We start from the raw sequence: 21,826 nt of genomic DNA on the forward strand, positions 1-21,826 counted from the left end.
GTGGTAATGAAGCTGGAGTGTACTCGCGACAACAGCTTATCCACAACTTTTTCCCATAAATGTAAGTATGCAATCAGATGATGTTAAGAGTCAGCATTATTGTTGTTGTGAAGCTGTGTGGGCTTATGTGTATGTGCACATCACAATGTCTGATGAGTGTGCTAAGGTTTGTGGAAGACTGGTTTTGGATAAGGTGATAGTTACATGCACAGTGTGTCAGTCAAGCCTAACTATTGTTAACAGTGACATTGTTTGGGCTGAAGTTTCATTTGTCTTTGATCTTGTGAGACATGATTAATGAGTGCTAACCTATATTTTTGAGGGGTTATTTCAGTTAACTTTGCAATGTCGACAGCTGAGGGGACTTTCTGAGTTGTGGCATCACCAGGCATCTGATGTTGTGTCTGAGACCAATCTGGACATGGATTTATGGTTGATATATATGGCACAGACTCTATTCAGACCTATCAGTCCTGTTTATTTTTATATACTGATAGTGTCTGGTATTTCTGTTGTTCATGATCTGGTACCAGGTTGTATCAGTGAAATAAAAATGTGTTACACAATGAAGTGTGCATTCTTATCTTATCTTATTGTTTTGGTAAAGCGCTACAGCTGCCCCAGCAATGAGGCGTCCCGGCGCTGGAACCTAGATCAGATCCTAAGCGTGGAAAGTCCATGTACAGAGAAGGGGTTTACAGGCAAGGGAATAGAAAGGTTTTCACTGCTTTCCGGAAAGCTGATAAGTTGTCTATCGAGCGAATATGATGTGGTAGTTCATTCCACATCTTGGCACCCAGGAACCCAAAGGAGCGGCCGCCCATGCGGCAGAGTTTTATGCGTGGGACGCATAGAAGGTTTTGGTTGGAAGATCTTAGGTTCCGTGACGGCGCGTAGGGAGTGAGAAGGGGTTGAAGCAGAGGGGGGGTATTGAGTTTGAGGATTTTGAAGGTCATAATGAGGGTCTTGAACTTGATTCTGGAGTCAACAGGGAGCCAGTGCAGTTTTCTGATGGTCGCTCTGGCTGAGCATCTGCGGGGAAGGCCGACCAAAGTTCTAGCCGCAGAGTTCTGCACACGCTGGAGTCGTGCTAACTCACATTTGTTGGCACCGAGAAGGAGCACATTGGCATAGTCTAGGCGCGAGATGATGGTGGCTTGTATGATGAGTTGGCGGGTCTTTGCGTCGAAGAAGCCTAGTATGTGGCTGAGGCTTCTCAGTAGGCCAATGCAGGTGCCGGCAACTTTTTTGGTGTGGGTTCGGAAGTTGAGTGAGTCGTCCATCCAGACACCCAAGTTTTTCACTAGGGTTTTGGGGGGAGGGATGGTGCCAAGGGAGGACGGCCACCAGTGCTCATTCCAAAAGCTGGTGTTTTTGCCAAGGAGAAGCACCTCTGTTTTTCCGCCATTAAGTTGTAAACAGTTCGTTGTCATCCATTGGGCGATCGCAGAGAGTCCGTTTTTAAAGTTAGAGGAAAAGTTGGAAGGACCATCTGAGAGAGCGATGGCCAGTTGTGTATCGTCAGCATACGATACTAATGTCAAGCCCCATTCTTTGGCCACTGCCGCCAGAGGCTGAACATAAAGATTGAAAAGAGAGGGGCTTAATGCAGAGCCCTGCGGGACTCCCTGTTCAATAGGGTGGGGTTTGGATAGAAAAGGGGGGGCAGAGACTCGAAAGGACCTGTTCTCAAGAAAGGATCTGAACCACTCCAAGGCATGACCAGTTACTCCAAAAGTCTCCAGACGATTAAGGAGGATGACATGGGATACCGTGTCAAATGCCGCGCTGAGATCCAGGAGGATCAGTGCAGCACTTTGACCGGTATCTAAAATCGTGCGGAGGTGCTCTGTGGTGGCTAAGAGAGCAGACTCAGTGCTGTGGCCTGGTCTGAACCCATTTTGTGATGGGTCCAAAATGTTGTTTTTGACCATATGCTGGGATAGAGTGCTGTTGACATGCGCTTCAGCGAGTTTGGATAGCCATGGGAGCAGGGAGATTGGACGAAAATTCTCCGGTTTGGATGGATCTAGGGTGGGTTTCTTGATGATAGGCGAGACCCACGCTTGCTTCCAGGCAGAAGGTACACACGCTGAGGTGAATGAGAGGTTCAGGATGGCAGTTAATGCTGGTAGGAGGAAGTTGAGTGACTCTAGGAATTGGGCCGGGCGCATGGGGTCTGCGGGGGAGCCAGATTTGACTTTGTTGCATAGTCTGATTAGGGTGTCTTCGGAGATTTCTGGGATGTAGGTCATGGTCGAGTAGTTAGGAGAGACAGAAAGATTGCTGATAATACTAGGGACATGCTGGGGGAAGGAGGTGTAGATATTCCGTACCTTGTCAATGAAGAACTTGGCAAGTTCTTCGCATTGTTGCTCAGAGGAAATAGTAGGGAGGGGTGTTTTGTTGCTCTGTAGTTCTTGGACAAGTTTAAAGATTTCTTTAGCGGGGGTGGGACTAGATTCGATTTTGTCGGCGTAGAAAGCGGTCCGTGCAGCACGGATGGCTTTGTGGTAGGTTTTCTGTAACAGAAGGTATTTAGCTTTGTCTTCTCTGTTATATTCCCTACGCCAGAGGCGTTCTGCCTTTTTGCACTCTTTCCGTAGATTTTTGAGTGTGTCGTTGTACCAGGGGTTAGATGGAGAGTTACGACCCTTTGTCCATTTTGCTGGAATGAGGCTGTCTAGTCCGCCTGAAATCCACTCATGAAACATGCTGTAGTTGGTATTTATGTCAGAGTTGTTGTCAAGGTGGAAGTCCCCTAGGGTCTTATGAAAGTCCTCTTGAGACAGTTTATGCCAAGGTCTTTTTAGTCGGTTGGTCGAAGCCGTATTGAGCCTGCTTTTGTTGACCGGTAAGGCCAGTTTAATAAGGGAGTGATCTGTCCATCCCATAGGAAGGGGTGGCTCTGAGGTGAGTTCTTCTAAGTTTGAGAAAACTGGGTCTAGGATGTGCGCAGCTAGGTGAGTTGGAGTGGAGATGAGGGGGTTGAGTTGTAGTGCGGAGAGGTCTGCAAGGAGTGTTTTGATCGTGGGGTCATTGAGTAGATCAAAATGAAGATTAAGGTCTCCCAGAATGGTAAAATTGGGGCTTTTGGTTATTAGAAAGGTTGTTGACATTGTATGGTGTAGGCCATCATTGCAAGTGGTTTTGTATTTTGAACATGCTCAAATAGTCTATTGACACATATTATTGAGGGGGATGTCAACTTGTAATGCTTGAGCATACAATTGACTCTCTGTGAACATGTACCGTGGACTACAGTTTGTAGGATACACTGATTGTGTATATCTATTTTGTGGTGCCAAGGTGGATTGACTTTGTGACACATAAGTACCAACTTACATGTACTTGTTAACATAGGTTCTTCACACTTTCATCATAGTGATCACATGAGACTCACCACAGTTTGAGATAGAAGTTAGAGCCACAACATGAGCCAGTATTGATGTGCAAAGTGATTTTATTTTACAAACATGGTGAATAGGTGATAACACAATAGGGGTATGTGGATATCACTTAAATAAGATGAGTGAAGTTGACATTGAAGATGAAATCCAACAGATCATAGCCACAGTTATCCAAGTCCAAAGTCCAACATTGCACTTCCATCAGATGTGGAACAGTTTGTGTTGACAGTCAACAGGGTGCATGCTCAGTGCACAATGGAGGACGTTATATGCACCTTTTTAGGTCTCGCTGGCGTTGCAGCGCGAAGCGCTGCCGCCAACGAGAACTATTGTTGCCGTGATGCCTCTCAAGGGAGACAGACCGGGGCACGCGCAGCGATCGGGGTCTGTGGACGCGCTTGCGCAGACGCACACACACACAGACACACGCGCGCGCACACACCCCGCCGCTGCTGACCCCCCTCCCCGCATCCGCAGCTGCCTAACGCGCGTGCACACACCTCGTTTTAGCAGGGCCATTATATTATTTGACTGGTGTAATAGAGCTGTTATCTCTCGGAACACATGCTTACAGGGAGTAGAAACATTTCCTTCCTCCCCAGACTTCCAAGTAACTTTATTCTCATACAGTTCCTATCATCACATTAGCCTGCAATGAGTCACGTGATTGTCTGCATTCTGTTCCCCTTTCCCCTGCTCTGTGGGGCCGTGCATTAACAGCTCTGCTCTTTGGGGGCCCCAGTGACAGAGCCCCTCCCCTGGACCCCAGCTCCTTACCATGTGCCTCCTCGAGGTTCTTCATCTCCTCAGCCACCATGACAGCTGTGGGCACGGGGGCAGCACTTCCAGGGAGCCCAGGAAGACCAGCCTATCTCTGCTGCAACTCAGCATCTGTCGCCCCTGCCACACCGCAGAGCGGACAGGGGGCGGGAGCAGGCAAAGGTCACGACCAACCAGCGGACACAGAGCAGGGGAGTGACCAGCCCCCGCACCAATGGGAGTGCAGACAACGGGGCGAGGAATGTGAGAGCTATGTAGGCAATCCCGGGATGATTACAGACAGGATGTGGGGTTTTCAAGACAGCCCCATCAGAACGATGATAATATACCATGCCACCCTGAGCGCTCTGTAGCAGAGAGAGATATTTACGTAACCCTTTTCCTGCCTTCGCCTTTGAGCAACCGAGGTCAGGAGATGCTCACCATTAATATATTTTATTGACATTGAAAGATGTGCCCCATTTACTATACACGCCGACGGGAAGAAACCAGTGAAACGTTTCCATGTGGCTTTTTGGGTCGATCTTTCCAACTCCCACATTTAATCCTGACGGTCTTGATTTTGTCGTAGGCCGCGATGCAGCAAGCGCATTTACTTTCCAAGCTACTGTCCACGCCCACCCCCCCCCACACTCTTCCTTGGTTGAATGGCTTGCCACTTAAACTTTCCAGCAGCTGAGAAAACATTGCCGCTGATTTTCAATCGCCAAAAATAACGATTCCGGAAAACATGCCCATGGTCTGTTTGTGGGGATATCAAACCAGACAAAAAGTCGGAAACAAGCATTGGCATAGCCAATAGGTCTCGCCTTTAGGACCTTATAAGTGTTTACCATGGAACAGTTGATGTTGTTGCACCATGGATATTGTGCTACATAACTAAATACTTATAAGGTCCCAAAAGCGAGACCTATTGGCTATGCCAATGCTTTTTTAGGTCTCGCTCTCGAGACCTATTGTCGCCGAGATGCCTCTCAAGGGAGACAGACCGGGGCACGCGCAGCGATTGGGGTCGGGGTCTGTGGACGTGCTTCTGAGACGCGCTTGCGCAGACGCACACACACACGCGCGCGCACACACCCCGCCGCTGCCGACCCCCCTCACCGCATCCGCGGCTGCCTAACGCGCGCGCACACACCTCGCCACCGCCGCCTCCCCCCCTGTACAATGGTCAGTCATTACCTGCTTCTTGTGTGAATCCCTGTAGCACTTGAGTGATTTTCATGCATGACGTCACAGGCCTGTGTTGAAGTCTTTCAAGCGGGTCCAGTAATTAGAAGTGACTTGAAGCCAAGCCTACCGCGAGAAGAACAGGGTCAGGCTGACACCCGGGAAGCTAGAAATCATTCGGCACCTGCTATTCTCAGAATACATTCCTCTTCTCAGTGCTGTCAAAGCATAGGCTTTCTTAAGCATTAACCCACAAATTAGAAGAGACGAGCGACTACACTGTCTCTGACTCCCTCAATCAGACTTAATCACACTTAACAGAGACAAAGGATAACAGAAAAAAGCAAATCTTGCAGTCAAGGATGCAAAAAGTGGGAAAATCAATAGATTTTATAATACTGCCCTCACACACCCGAGAGTGTCATGCTTCATCATTGGGCCGCATCATACACCAAGGTGCAGACCAACACCTTTGGTGGAGCGCAATTTTTTTAGAGTGAATGATGAAAAAAATGGTGGTGAGGGTAAAGTATAAAAGACAGAATAGTTAGAATAAACACAATTTTGTGCTATTCAAAAAGAAAGACAACAGATAGTCTCTCAAAGTCAAGGGACCAAGGAAAGCAGAAAGAAATTTAAAACTGTCTAGGGGTTGACTTTTGTACTTTATTCATGTCAACCTCTGGCAGGGTTAAAATGAAAAGTATGGGGTCTCTAGGGCAGGTAACGACCCTATAATCCCCCTGCTAAAACCAACATGTTTCTGCCAGCTATTCGTGTGCCCAGCCGGGTCACTCTGGCATTCGTCAGGGTGTTGGTCCCTATGTTGTACCCCTTGTCGAGTACTTATTACCTTGGGTGTTCGGGACAATATGCCCGTCTCGCTCTGTTTTAGGAAATTCCAAGAGGAGGAACATATCTATAGGAGGAAGAGGAAAACAGTGGATAGTCATTCCCTCTAAACTTCCTGTTAGAAAATGAAACATCATTCTATGTCCCACGCATCCATCATATGCGAGCCATGTTATCGCACTACAGCCCATTAACCAGCACACCCAGTGATCAGCTGTGGAAAACACTAGCACACAGACCCCCCCACACACAAGTGTTCGGTGGGTATACCGAGTCATTCTTTTATCTATGTGTCCTGGTAGGAATCAGAACCTCACTCACACGATATTGCTAAAACCATGCTCAATATAATACTACAAACTGTGTAATCCCCCAATTATTTGATCTCTCTCACCCCTTCTGTGTGTCCATCTCTACATAAAACGTAGACATACTCACAAGGGTTTACGAGAATTTTTCTAAACCCGGGGCTGCGGGGGCGGGTGCTCTTGTAGTCACACTCTGTATCAAACAGACTTTGTCAGTATCTCCAAGCAAAAAGACTCATTTTTACACCACAGAGACGCTTAATTCAAAATCGCTCCCTTTAGAAGGAAGAGATCGACTGCGTAATTCAGGTGCCTGCCACATCCTACTTTGTTTCGGGCGGTGGTCAAAAGAATGTAAAACCAACTCCCCAGTAATCGTAGTATTTGCGTTTTCTTCAACCCCACCCAGACTCTCCTTTAGTGCGGTCAAAGCCCTTAACTGACTACAATTAGATCGTTACTTATACTCGCGCTTCCAAGAATCAATAAACGCTTACTATTCCAAAGAGGCACCCGTTCCTTTTTCCCTCCGTCAGTCCTCTGCCGATACCTCACGCTCCTCTCGTGTTCTATTTAAACACAGGGGAACCTTGTTTCCGTGTGGACGCTGTTAATCACGCCCCTTCTCTTCATTGGCCAATCCCATCGCTGTGTCCCTGACATAGAAAGAGGCCTTCTGTATGCTCTCTAGCCCGGTCCTTCTCAAGGCGGCCATCTTTGAGTTTCACCATGCAAAGTAGTTAACAAATGCAAAGTAGTTAGCAGCAGTGATAAACCCCAAGGTGTTTCTCATGGTCATGAAGGGGTAGCGGGGGAGGGTTTTTATACGCTCACATTTTATTCATATTCATGAATATTAAGCTTGTAATGTCCTCATCCTATGTGAAAAAACAGTGGATTCAGAGACTGAGATTTAATTTTCCTCTATATTCCCTTCAATGCAGTCATTACAGATCTTTTATTCCTTACATTATATCCAATCTTATTTTGTGATCCCATACAACTGGAACCAAGGAATTCCATCATTTAATCCTAAGGTATGGCTCCTCACCCTCTCAACCCATCTCTGTTCTCTTATTAATAGGAAGCTTGAAATGTCATTCACAGTCTGCAGGATAAAGGGTTTATCCAACACTATCCACCTAATGTCTTTCTCATCATGTTTTTGCTCTAAAAAGTGGGCAGTGAGTTTCGTATTGGATTTACCACACCGAATTGTGCTCATGTGTTCTAGAATTCGAACTTTTACTTTTCGTGTGGTCATGCCCACATATAATAGATTACATGGGCACCTCAGCATGTAAATGACATTTTCAGTGTTACCTGTGGTGTGCTGTCTCAGTTCCCATGGACTCCTCAAGCCAACGTCAATATTTTTCCCATTGATTGACAAGGGGCAGGCTCTGCATGATCCACAGGCATAATGCCCCACAACCGGGGGCAAAAAGTGTACACCCATACCTAAGTTACTCATTTCTCTTGATGGTCTAGGACGAGTGTTTACGATGATATTCTTCAAACTGGCACTCTTCTTAAACGCAAATAAGGGGACGGGTTGGTTCAGTCCATTTGAATTAAGAATCTGCCACTTTTTATGGATGATTTTTTTGAGGTTGTTTGAAACTGTATTATATGTGGTCACGCAAATACTCCTGTCCGTGGTCTCTCTCTGATTAGTCTCCAAGAGAACCTCCCTGTTGCAATTCCGTGCTCTTTTTTGGGCCTTTTTAATTACACCCTCTGGGTAATCCCTACATCTTAACTTCTCACTCAGGAGATTTGCTTCCTTTTTGTACTCTTCCACATGCGAACAGTTCCTGCGGAGACGCAGGAACTGTCCATAAGGAAGATTCTCTCTCAGGGTCCGTGGGTGGAAGCTCAAAAATGATAGTAAGTTGTTCCTGTCTGTATCTTTGTGGAACACACTACTAATCAGGCCACCTCCCTCGGCTTTGATATTCAAGTCGAGAAAGGGGAGAGTATTGTTCGTAATTGATCCAGTGAAAAATAGGAAGGGATTTCTCAAATTAAGCCAAGTTAGGAAGTTCTCAGCCGAGGCCCTATCACCCCGCCAGATTATCAAAACATCATCTATGTACCGATGCCAACCCCTTATGTTGTTAAAAAAAGGGTTGGTCGGTTGATAGATGACATCTTCCTCGAACTTTGAAACATACAGACACGCCACACTGGGGGCACAAGAGCTCCCCATAGATGTTCCGTGGGTCTGTAGGTAGAACGTGTCTTCAAACTTAAAGAAGTTCTGAGTTAGTACCATCTCTAGTAGGCAGAGAATAAAAGTCCTTGGTGTCTGGAAAGCCCAATCTTCCGAAAACAGTATGTTTTCAATCACCCTCAAGGTTTCTTGTTGGGGAATGTTGGTATATAGGGATTCTATATCCAACCCTATTAACAGATCTTTTTCTACATCAAACTCAAGATTTTTTATGAGGTTGAGTACTTCTCTAGTATCTTTCAAGTAGGCTGGCATCTTTTGAACAATTGGGCGCAGATAGAAGTCACAGAACTTGGACAAGGGTTCCAAAATTGAGTTAACCCCTGATACAATCGGTCTCCCCGGGGGCGGTCGCGTTGGTTTATGGACCTTAGGCAAGGTGTAAAAGTAAGGTACTGTTGGTTGATCCTTACTTAAAAATGCGGCCTCATTCTGGCTTATCCAATCATTAGATAGCGCTTCTTCCAAAGCGGATGCAATTTTAATCCTCAGATTTTCTGTAGGATCCCTCTCAAGTATGGTATAGTTTCTCCTGTCATTAAGGAGGAGGAGACATTGTGCGTTATAAGTATCCAAGTCCTGAATAATTATCGCTCCGCCCTTATCCGCTGGTTTTATCACTATTGATTTCTCATTCTTGAGTTCTTGTAGGGCCTTGTTTTCCATTTTGGAAAGATTGAAAAATGGTCGTCTCGCTCCTTCTGCGTCCAATCGATCTACCTCTCTCAAGACTGCTTGTTCAAATACCCCTACTTCAGGTGGCAACTGATTTAGAGTGGGGACAAAGGTTGACTTGTTTCTAAACCCTGTATCACCTCCACTATTAGTAGAATCTTTACCCTCGAAAAAGATTTTCAGTCGAATGTTTCGAAAGAAACCCGCTAGTTCACATTTAAGTTTGAAGTTATCGGGTTGGTTGGTGGGTACAAAACCCAATCCTTTCGCTAGTACTCTCTCCTGTGTTGGTGTAAGAGTTAGTTTGCTCAAATTCATGACCAGATCTATTCCCTGCTCGTGCTCGGTTCCCCTTCCCGGGCCATGCTGCGTGTGATCCTCTGATTCAAGTCGTCCCACTGCACCCTCTGTGTTCTCTGTGCTCTCTGTCTCCCCCTGCCTCTCCCCCTGCCTCTCTCTAAAAAAGGAGTGTATTCTTTCTGGAAAAATTGTGGGGGGCCCATCGGTGGGTACATCGGAGGCCATCCAAAGCCCATTTGCGGCCCCTGTTGGTATGGTCGCATATATCCTCTGGCCCAGCCTCTACCCCTATATCTCGGTCTATAGTCGCTGTCACTACTCTCGCTCCCTGAGCTGGAGTGATCTGTGGCCGGACGAGTCTGATTCTTTTGTTTCGTTAGAGTTTCTTTGTTCTTAATATATTCATCATTAATATAGGGGTAGACCTTCTCCCTTGAGAATTTCTTCAGGTCTTTTTGAAGTTTCTGGACTTTGGAATTAACCAAGTAGTCTTTATACTCATTGACTACTCTATTCGTCTCCTCTAGTTTCTTTTTGAACACAGAGATTTGAATCGATGTTTTTAGATTGTCTTCACTTGCTTGTATTTGGATCAATAGATCATCTGAGATCTTCTTCGCTGTCTCTATGATCAATATTAACCAGTCTCTGGAGCACCTCCACGCTATCAACGACCAGTTCTTTCTGAAAATGGAATCTTCCAAAAAGATCAACGGTTCGTTGACTACTAAGAGGCCCCCAGGGGCTGCATTCGCTCTTAGGTACTCCGTAAGGATAGCACCATGTAAGATCGTTTTGACCTGTGTTCTTTTTAACTCGGTGAGTGCATCCCACCCCTCCACCTGTGTAAGTGCCTGTGTGAGTGCAGTGTCCCCCAACAGGGACGGGCAAGCTAAAATACGGGCTGCTGCCTCATCTCCATACGAGAGGCCTTGTTCCTCCATTTCAGATCCTAGTTAGATCTAATAGGGGAACCACTACTATCTACTGGGGAAATCCCCCTTAATGTCTCTACGGCTCAGCGGCCGTGCTTAATCATTAACCCACAAATTAGAAGAGACGAGGGACTACACTGTCTCTGACTCCCTCAATCAGACTTAATCACACTTAACAGAGACAAAGGATAACAGAAAAAAGCAAATCTTGCAGTCAAGGATGCAAAAAGTGGGAAAATCAATAGATTTTATAATACTGCCCTCACACACCCGAGAGTGTCATGCTTCATCATTGGGCCGCATCATACACCAAGGTGCAGACCAACACCTTTGGTGGAGCGCAATTTTTTTAGAGTGAATGATGAAAAAAATGGTGGTGAGGGTAAAGTATAAAAGACAGAATAGTTAGAATAAACACAATTTTGTGCTATTCAAAAAGAAAGACAACAGATAGTCTCTCAAAGTCAAGGGACCAAGGAAAGCAGAAAGAAATTTAAAACTGTCTAGGGGTTGACTTTTGTACTTTATTCATGTCAACCTCTGGCAGGGTTAAAATGAAAAGTATGGGGTCTCTAGGGCAGGTAACGACCCTATAATCCCCCTGCTAAAACCAACATGTTTCTGCCAGCTATTCGTGTGCCCAGCCGGGTCACTCTGGCATTCGTCAGGGTGTTGGTCCCTATGTTGTACCCCTTGTCGAGTACTTATTACCTTGGGTGTTCGGGACAATATGCCCGTCTCGCTCTGTTTTAGGAAATTCCAAGAGGAGGAACATATCTATAGGAGGAAGAGGAAAACAGTGGATAGTCATTCCCTCTAAACTTCCTGTTAGAAAATGAAACATCATTCTATGTCCCACGCATCCATCATATGCGAGCCATGTTATCGCACTACAGCCCATTAACCAGCACACCCAGTGATCAGCTGTGGAAAACACTAGCACACAGACCCCCCCACACACAAGTGTTCGGTGGGTATACCGAGTCATTCTTTTATCTATGTGTCCTGGTAGGAATCAGAACCTCACTCACACGATATTGCTAAAACCATGCTCAATATAATACTACAAACTGTGTAATCCCCCAATTATTTGATCTCTCTCACCCCTTCTGTGTGTCCATCTCTACATAAAACGTAGACATACTCACAAGGGTTTACGAGAATTTTTCTAAACCCGGGGCTGCGGGGGCGGGTGCTCTTGTAGTCACACTCTGTATCAAACAGACTTTGTCAGTATCTCCAAGCAAAAAGACTCATTTTTACACCACAGAGACGCTTAATTCAAAATCGCTCCCTTTAGAAGGAAGAGATCGACTGCGTAATTCAGGTGCCTGCCACATCCTACTTTGTTTCGGGCGGTGGTCAAAAGAATGTAAAACCAACTCCCCAGTAATCGTAGTATTTGCGTTTTCTTCAACCCCACCCAGACTCTCCTTTAGTGCGGTCAAAGCCCTTAACTGACTACAATTAGATCGTTACTTATACTCGCGCTTCCAAGAATCAATAAACGCTTACTATTCCAAAGAGGCACCCGTTCCTTTTTCCCTCCGTCAGTCCTCTGCCGATACCTCACGCTCCTCTCGTGTTCTATTTAAACACAGGGGAACCTTGTTTCCGTGTGGACGCTGTTAATCACGCCCCTTCTCTTCATTGGCCAATCCCATCGCTGTGTCCCTGACATAGAAAGAGGCCTTCTGTATGCTCTCTAGCCCGGTCCTTCTCAAGGCGGCCATCTTTGAGTTTCACCATGCAAAGTAGTTAACAAATGCAAAGTAGTTAGCAGCAGTGATAAACCCCAAGGTGTTTCTCATGGTCATGAAGGGGTAGCGGGGGAGGGTTTTTATACGCTCACATTTTATTCATATTCATGAATATTAAGCTTGTAATGTCCTCATTCTATGTGAAAAAACAGTGGATTCAGAGACTGAGATTTAATTTTCCTCTATATTCCCTTCAATGCAGTCATTACAGATCTTTTATTCCTTACATTATATCCGATCTTATTTTGTGATCCCATACAACTGGAACCAAGGAATTCCATCATTTAATCCTAAGGTATGGCTCCTCACCCTCTCAACCCATCTCTGTTCTCTTATTAATAGGAAGCTTGAAATGTCATTCACAGTCTGCGGGATAAAGGGTTTATCCAACACTATCCACCTAATGTCTTTCTCATCATGTTTTTGCTCTAAAAAGTGGGCAGTGAGTTTCGTATTGGATTTACCACACCGAATTGTGCTCATGTGTTCTAGAATTCGAACTTTTACTTTTCGTGTGGTCATGCCCACATATAATAGATTACATGGGCACCTCAGCATGTAAATGACATTTTCAGTGTTACATGTGGTGTGCTGTCTCAGTTCCCATGGACTCCTCAAGCCAACGTCAATATTTTTCCCATTGATTGACAAGGGGCAGGTTCTGCATGATCCACAGGCATAATGCCCCACAACCGGGGGCAAAAAGTGTACACCCATACCTAAGTTACTCATTTCTCTTGATGGTCTAGGACGAGTGTTTACGATGATATTCTTCAAACTGGCACTCTTCTTAAACGCAAATAAGGGGACGGGTTGGTTCAGTCCATTTGAATTAAGAATCTGCCACTTTTTATGGATGATTTTTTTGAGGTTGTTTGAAACTGTATTATATGTGGTCACGCAAATACTCCTGTCCGTGGTCTCTCTCTGATTAGTCTCCAAGAGAACCTCCCTGTTGCAATTCCGTGCTCTATTTTGGGCCTTTTTAATTACACCCTCTGGGTAATCCCTACATCTTAACTTCTCACTCAGGAGATTTGCTTCCTTTTTGTACTCTTCCACATGCGAACAGTTCCTGCGGAGACGCAGGAACTGTCCATAAGGAAGATTCTCTCTCAGGGTCCGTGGGTGGAAGCTCAAAAATGATAGTAAGTTGTTCCTGTCTGTATCTTTGTGGAACACACTACTAATCAGGCCACCTCCCTCGGCTTTGATATTCAAGTCGAGAAAGGGGAGAGTATTGTTCGTAATTGATCCAGTGAAAAATAGGAAGGGATTTCTCAAATTAAGCCAAGTTAGGAAGTTCTCAGCCGAGGCCCTATCACCCCGCCAGATTATCAAAACATCATCTATGTACCGATGCCAACCCCTTATGTTGTTAAAAAAAGGGTTGGTCGGTTGATAGATGACATCTTCCTCGAACTTTGAAACATACAGACACGCCACACTGGGGGCACAAGAGCTCCCCATAGATGTTCCGTGGGTCTGTAGGTAGAACGTGTCTTCAAACTTAAAGAAGTTCTGAGTTAGTACCATCTCTAGTAGGCAGAGAATAAAAGTCCTTGGTGTCTGGAAAGCCCAATCTTCCGAAAACAGTATGTTTTCAATCACCCTCAAGGTTTCTTGTTGGGGAATGTTGGTATATAGGGATTCTATATCCAACCCTATTAACAGATCTTTTTCTACATCAAACTCAAGATTTTTTATGAGGTTGAGTACTTCTCTAGTATCTTTCAAGTAGGCTGGCATCTTTTGAACAATTGGGCGCAGATAGAAGTCACAGAACTTGGACAAGGGTTCCAAAATTGAGTTAACCCCTGATACAATCGGTCTCCCCGGGGGCGGTCGCGTTGGTTTATGGACCTTAGGCAAGGTGTAAAAGTAAGGTACTGTTGGTTGATCCTTACTTAAAAATGCGGCCTCATTCTGGCTTATCCAATCATTAGATAGCGCTTCTTCCAAAGCGGATGCAATTTTAATCCTCAGATTTTCTGTAGGATCCCTCTCAAGTATGGTATAGTTTCTCCTGTCATTAAGGAGGAGGAGACATTGTGCGTTATAAGTATCCAAGTCCTGAATAATTATCGCTCCGCCCTTATCCGCTGGTTTTATCACTATTGATTTCTCATTCTTGAGTTCTTGTAGGGCCTTGTTTTCCATTTTGGAAAGATTGAAAAATGGTCATCTCGCTCCTTCTGCGTCCAATCGATCTACCTCTCTCAAGACTGCTTGTTCAAATACCCCTACTTCAGGTGGCAACTGATTTAGAGTGGGGACAAAGGTTGACTTGTTTCTAAACCCTGTATCACCTCCACTATTAGTAGAATCTTTACCCTCGAAAAAGATTTTCAGTCGAATGTTTCGAAAGAAACCCGCTAGTTCACATTTAAGTTTGAAGTTATCGGGTTGGTTGGTGGGTACAAAACCCAATCCTTTCGCTAGTACTCTCTCCTGTGTTGGTGTAAGAGTTAGTTTGCTCAAATTCATGACCAGATCTATTCCCTGCTCGTGCTCGGTTCCCCTTCCCGGGCCATGCTGCGTGTGATCTTAAGCATCTCACATGCCCAGCAAAGATGAACACTTCCTGCTACACGTGCGAGAATGTTGTTTTCATTCTTCTCTCTAATTATTTTCAGGTCAGCTTCTCACGTGATGCTGCAGTTGTCACGTTTGCTTCTTCCACGTCCCCTGTATTTAGTTGCGTTTCGTCACCCAGCATTCGATGGTAGCAGCTGCTGTAAATAGAGCAGGCTGAAGTAGCGTCTTGGTGGTTTTTTTCTACGTACTTACGTCATTCACTGTAGCAATCAGCTGACGGCATCTTCTAATAACACCTTATATGTGATGAATGTGTTTGATGACCTCAACCTTATATAATGAGATTAAAAGATTACGTATACCTCGGACTACGTGGGGCCGAGCACACACACCTGTGCCAAGTTCCTGGTAAATTGAAATTGAAGCATGCTGAGGCAGGGTTGAAACCCTCCCGAGTGGGGAATGGTTCATAATGTTATAGGTTTGCCTCTATCGAGGCTTCTTCAGTGTCAATATTGATTACTCTTTAAACTGGAGCTACACCGTTTGGTTAGTATCTACGAGTGCTCTGCCTATACTGAGGATTTGCTTAATGACTGGGCTTGCAGAATTGCCTTTTTGAGCTAAACGTGTTTGATGAATTGGGGTGCAGTTTCAAGGCTGCCATGAGCCCTAATGCAAGAGAAATGTCTCTGATATTAGTTGGGCAGTGTAAGACAGCCAGAATTGGGGTGCAGTGGGCCCATCACACCCCTGCACACAGTTGAATTGCACGTGCTAGAACAGCTATGCTAATGATGCTGTTAACAGACCCTTCTCTGTTCTTGTTGTAAGCATTGTAATCCACGAATGATTTTCCAAATGTGTCCGAGATATTGTTGTTCATTTTGTGAAAATGTGCTACCACCAGCGTGACTCGTTATGTTTCTGTGTTGGGTGGATCTGTCTACATCAGTGAGTTAAGGGGGACGGTTCTTGGTGTGTGATGGGTGAGACAAGAGGGCAATACAGAGCCTACTTGCCTTCTAGGCTTGTTTGCATGTTTATGGCCCGTCAGAATTCCTTGGTGTAAGACTGTTCATATTAACGAGTGCCATTTTTTGCCATAGTAGACAATCAACATATATTTGTGCTTTCTTGGATGTATATTAAGCAAAAGACACACTATTGATGGCTAGGTTCAAACTGGAACCGCATGGTGAGCAAAAAAACGATGGATTTAGGCCCAGATCTCTGTACTGGGGTGAATGTATGACATTGTTCTGCATTCTGTCCATCAATTGTTGTTTTTGCATTTGTCACCCCTAGTGGGAAGGGTATGCCCAGACGTGGGTCCCTTGCTCTCCATGCCACTGGAATCAAGCTATCCTGGCTGAAGAGGGGTGAAACCCCGAAACCGGTCCTACGATGCTTGTTTCCAGTCCAGGGAGGACCTGGCTTGGCAGTGCGGGCTGAACTGTTCCCATGAGGCACAGTGTCAAGACTGATTTGCATATGGCTAGGTTCAAACTGGAACGGCATGGTGAGCAAAACAAGCATTTGCAATGCAATAGGTCTCGCAGTTACACGAGTTAAAGCTATTGGCATTGTAAATGACAATGCCAATAGGCATTGTTATTTGCAATGTCAATAGCTCAAACTCGTGTAAATGCGAGACCTAATGCATTGCAAATGCTTGTTTTCCTGGCTGGTGGTTGGGCATTGCCATCTGACCCTCCTTATCTTTCCTCAGACAACCCACTGCACTTTTGGGGCAGGGGGGCCCAAAAACTAGAGGCTCCTGGGGAATCTCCTCCTGCCTCAACGTCCCTCCCTGTGGCTTGTGCAGATGTTGAGGGCACAGATGGAGGAGTCACATAGGGAGGGGTACTTTGATGAGCAAATGTCTGGCAGAGGGTGGCACTGATCTCCCTCAGCACCCCATGACCTCATCCGTTTGTTGGTTATGATGCTCCAGTATTTGATTTGGGCCTCCTGCAATTGTTCGATGGTCCTGAGGTGTTGAGCAACCTGGCCCTTTGCTCCCTGCTACCCCTCACAGGCATCCAGCAACCAGGAAAGGTTTCGGTGGGCATCTGTGGCACCAGCTGATTGCAGACAATTATCAACACTTCTCCTCCCACCACCCCTACCTCCACGGGGGGCAAGGTTTGTGTCGGCACAGTCAAACATAAACGTGCTTCCTCACTGACTGCGTTGATGTTTGTCAACTCCAGAACTGCCGGATTTCTGTTGTTGCCCGTGGTTGAGGATGTGGCCGTCAGGGTAGGGGGGTAAGCTGTGTGTTTCTAGCTAAGGTGGGAGTTGTTGTGTGGACCCTGCTGGACATGCTGGTGCTGTCTGCCGGCCCAAACCTGATGGGCCTGGTTACAGGAGAGTCTTCACCGCCAGTGAGCTCATTCCAGGGTGTAGTCTGAGCCTGGCTTTTGTCAGTATTAGCCATGGAGGTGTTCCCAGAACGACCTGTGGGTACAGAAATGACACCGTCAATTATATGATTGTCCATTGTACCTCAACTGGTACACATTAAATGGACGCCTGGATCAACAGAGTTTAAGATGGATAAATTAACACATTTACCCATGATGTTATCCTAGATTTGGCATGACAAATGCTGCTTATACCAGAAGAGTATTGGGGTTCTGCTCCAACTATGTGCTAAAATGGTCTTGTACTCTGGTTTTCTTTTAACATGACCACTGACATTGAATTCTGCCTGTAGATCTGTAGATTACACTGGTGGAATAGTGACCTCCGCATCTGAAGAATAGCCATGACGTACATGATCTTTGAATCAAACTTGTAGTTGTTATTTCTGTGTACAGTGCACAGTCCATGTATCACCAGGCACATTGGTGTGACAGCCTACACCCTCACATTCTGTGCAATTTCCTTAAAAATGTTGTCATGATGTGAGGGATGTTTTCATTGTTTTCACCTCATGAGTCTTGGTTACATCCGCCTAATTGTTCAAACGTGTACGTGCATAGCATTGTGTATACACAGCTCAGGGATTTGTAAGTTACATTCCATAGTTAGATGTGATATGAATGTGTTTGGAGGTACTTTACAGGAGATGTTTTTGTGAGGTAGGGTTATAAGAGCTGCTGGGATGTGTGGTCAGTGCAGTGAGTCCTACTTCCAACCAGTCCACCTGGATCTATGGGTTCCAGCCTGTGAGGGAAAGTGTGATAGCAAAATGGCTGACACAGGTACCTGGTGTTTGATTTGGCCACAACTCCCATCAGGCCCTGTCCTACAAACAGTCTTCACACCCAGTCCACCAGGACCTCTGTTTTCCTGACAGTGAGGGAAAGGGTGATAGCAAGATGGCTGACATGGGTCACTGTAGTTTGATTTGCCACAGCCCACCCAGCTCACCTAGGCCTCTGGTTACCTGACAGTAAGGGGACATGTGATAGCAAGATGGCGGACACTCATGCCTGGTGTTTTCATTGACCACAAAGCCCATCAGCGCCTGCACTCCAAACACCAGGCACCTGTGTCAGCCATCTTGCTATCACACTTCCCCTCACTGTCAGGAAAGCAGAGGTCCAGGTGTGCTGGTTGGAGGAGTATTTGTGGGAGAGGGCCTGATAGGAGTTGTATTAATTGCAAACACCCCTCCTCTCACACAGCCCACCTGGGCCTCTGGCTTTCTGACAGTGAGGGGAAGTGTGATAGCAAGATGGCTGACACAGGTGCCTGGTGTTTGCAATGAGCACAACCCCCATCACGGCCTGCACTCCAAACAGTCTTCACCCAGCCCACCTAGGTCTCTGGTTTCCTGACAGTGGACGTGTGATAGCAAGATGGCTGACATAGGTATTTGTAGTTTGATTTGTCCACAACTCCCATTAGTCCCTATCCTACAAACAGTCTTCACACCCAGTGCACTCGGCCCACCTAAGCCTCTGGTTTCCTAATAGTGAGGGGAAGTGTGATACCAAGATAGATGACACAGGTGCCTGGTGTTTGCAATGACCACAACTCCCAACTTGGCCTGCACTCCAAAGGATTCACACCCAGCCCACGGTTTCCTGACAGTGGAAGTGTGACAGCAAGATGGCTGACATAGGTACCTGTAGTTTGACTTGCCCACAACTCCCATCAGGCCCTGTCCTACTAACAGTCTTCCTGCCCAGTGCACCCAGCCCACCTAGGCCTCTGGTTTCCTGATAGTGAGGGGAAGTGTATTAGCAAGATAGCTGACAAAGGTGCCTGGTGTTTGCAATGACCACAACTCCCTTCAGGGCTCAGGGCCTGCACTCCAAACAGTCTTCACACCCAGGCCACCTAGGCCTCTGGTTTCCTGATAGTGAGGGAAAGTGTGAAAGCAAGATGTGTGAAATAGGTGCCTGTAGTTTGATTTGCCCACAACTCCCATCAGGCCCTGTCCTACAAATACTTCTCCCAACCAGCCCACCTGGGCCTATGCTTTCCTGACAGTGAGGGGAAGTGTGATAGCAAAATGGCTGACACAGGTGCCTGGTATTCTTAGGTTGGATGTGAGTGACTTATGGTAGGAGTAGTCCTATTATTTTGTGAGCTCAGATTACTTGATGCAGTGGTTAACATTACATACATGGTAAGTGCTTACTGTAGTTATGGGCCATGTTTTGGGATGTGTACTGATTTTTTAGTTGCAGCCATGCAGGTGCCTGATGTTTGAATTGACCACAACTCCCATCAGGGCCTGCACTCCAAACACCGGGCATCTGTGTCAACCATCTTGCTATTACATTTCCCCTCACTATCAGGAAATCATAGGCCCAGGTGGGCCTCTGGTTTCCTGACAGTGAGGAGAAGTGTGATGGCAAGATGGCTGATACAGGTGCCTGGTGTTTGCAATGGCCACAACATTCATCAAGGCCTGCACTCCAAACAGTCTTCACACACAGCCCACTTAAGCCTCTGGTTTCCTGACAGTGAGGGGAAGTGTGATAGCAAGATGGCTGACACAGGTGCCAGGTGTTCTTAGGTGGGGTGTGAGTGGATTATGGTAGGGGTAGGCCTATTCTTTTGTGAGCTCGGATCACTTGATGGAGTGGTTAGCATTAGATACATGATAAGTACTTAATATAGTTATGGGCCATGTTTTAGGATGTGTGCTGATATTGGAGTTGCAGCCATGCTGACTTGCAGGGTATACACTTCCAGAATACAGCTAGACATTTGTTAATCTCAATGTTTTGTGACTTTTGATCTTCATTGTAGGTATCCAGGTTAGCAGCATCAGTTACACATCACATATTATTTGACTATCACTTTGTTTAGTTCAATACATTTTAGCTAACTTATCCCAGTACAGTGATGTCTGATGAGGTGTCATTAATAAATTAAGATAAATGTTTAGTTCTTATTTACCAGACTTCAGTCCTTTCAGGATTCCAAACAAGCTCTCTGGCAGAATAATGGCATGCACCTTCTCCTATCAGGCAGTAAAGTGCACAGGTGGCATGGCAGGAGGGCCACCACCAGTCTGTTGTGCGGCCAGGCGGTTTTTGCTAGCCAAACGCTTGACACTCCTCCTGACATCATACCACCTCTTTTTGATGTTATCCATTGAGCACAGGGTGGGGGCTACTGCATTCATCTTGCTGGCGATCCTGTCCCACATCTGGTTTTTCTGGCTGATGGAAGTCTGTTGGACTACGGTCCTGAATAACTGTGGCTCAACTCTGAGGATTTCATCCACAAGCACTCTCAACTCACCATCTGTGAAACGTGTCTGCTGCTTCTTGGACATTGTGATTGTGTGAGTGTGAAATAGAAGGGGTGTACAGGAAAAGTTTTTTTTTTAAAGTTGGGGAGATGTGCAGTGAGTGATGATATTGCAGTACATGAGCGTATGAAGGACTGGCTGCAGTATAACCGGGAATAACAATGGTCTCCGTCCAACTGCAGTATTTTGATAGCAAAGGATCATGGTATGGTAAGGGTTGTTTTTCATAGGTGGATTGGGGATGTGTCTACTCTTTCAATTGACATCAGCTGTGTAATTTTGTGAGCCCAGGCTATGGTTGGTATGGTGTTTTTTGGCAAGTGTTTCTCAGCCTTAGACTTGCAATGTGGCACACAGACCCCCACGGAACCACAACCGCGTCGGATGCATCACAATTGGGTCGGCGGTACAACCAATGCATTTGCGTAATTGGAAATCCCCATGGGACAGACTTTCCGACCGACACTGTCGGATCTGACTCGTTTCAGGCTCACGCAGTTTGGTCAGAGTCGTTGCCGGAGATTTGCCTGGTATACATCATAATACAGCGGTCAGAGACATCGTGGATTAGTTGATTTGATTTTCACTGCACCTGTGTCGGTTGGACGGTCTTTCCAACTAACATCGTAATAAAGCCCTCAGTCTTTTTTGTTTTCTGAATGATTTGCTTGAACTATCGATTTGTTAATCTGTATTCCAAACCTGTGAATGGAATCCAGTTACTCAACAGTTCGGGTTCAAAGCTCGCTATAGACCAAAAATTCCTTAACCATGTCTTTCAAATATCCAAAATCCAAATATTACCATTGCAACCTAACAATTGCACCACTTATCCCCGTTAATGCCAATTGACAGTGAGCTAAGTTTGCAATGTTTATATTCACTTTTGTCTGGCTACTTAAATACTTTACATGAAAATTCTCCCTATACAATTTTCGTTTTATTTCTAATGATTGTGGCACATAGCCCACTCCTGATGCTTACCTCCATTTTTGATGTACGGTTCAAAGAAAAGGTTGCCTATGAAGGTCACAAAACTCTAGAATTATTACACATTAAAATTCAAATACACTAATATGATAGAAATGTACTGGCGAAATTCAGTCAAATAAAATGTAAGTGAAAAATACTTGGTGC

The sequence above is a fragment of the Triturus cristatus genome, chromosome 5_2 (assembly GCF_964204655.1).
Source record: "Triturus cristatus chromosome 5_2, aTriCri1.1, whole genome shotgun sequence".
Classification (NCBI taxonomy): Eukaryota; Metazoa; Chordata; class Amphibia; order Caudata; family Salamandridae; genus Triturus; species Triturus cristatus.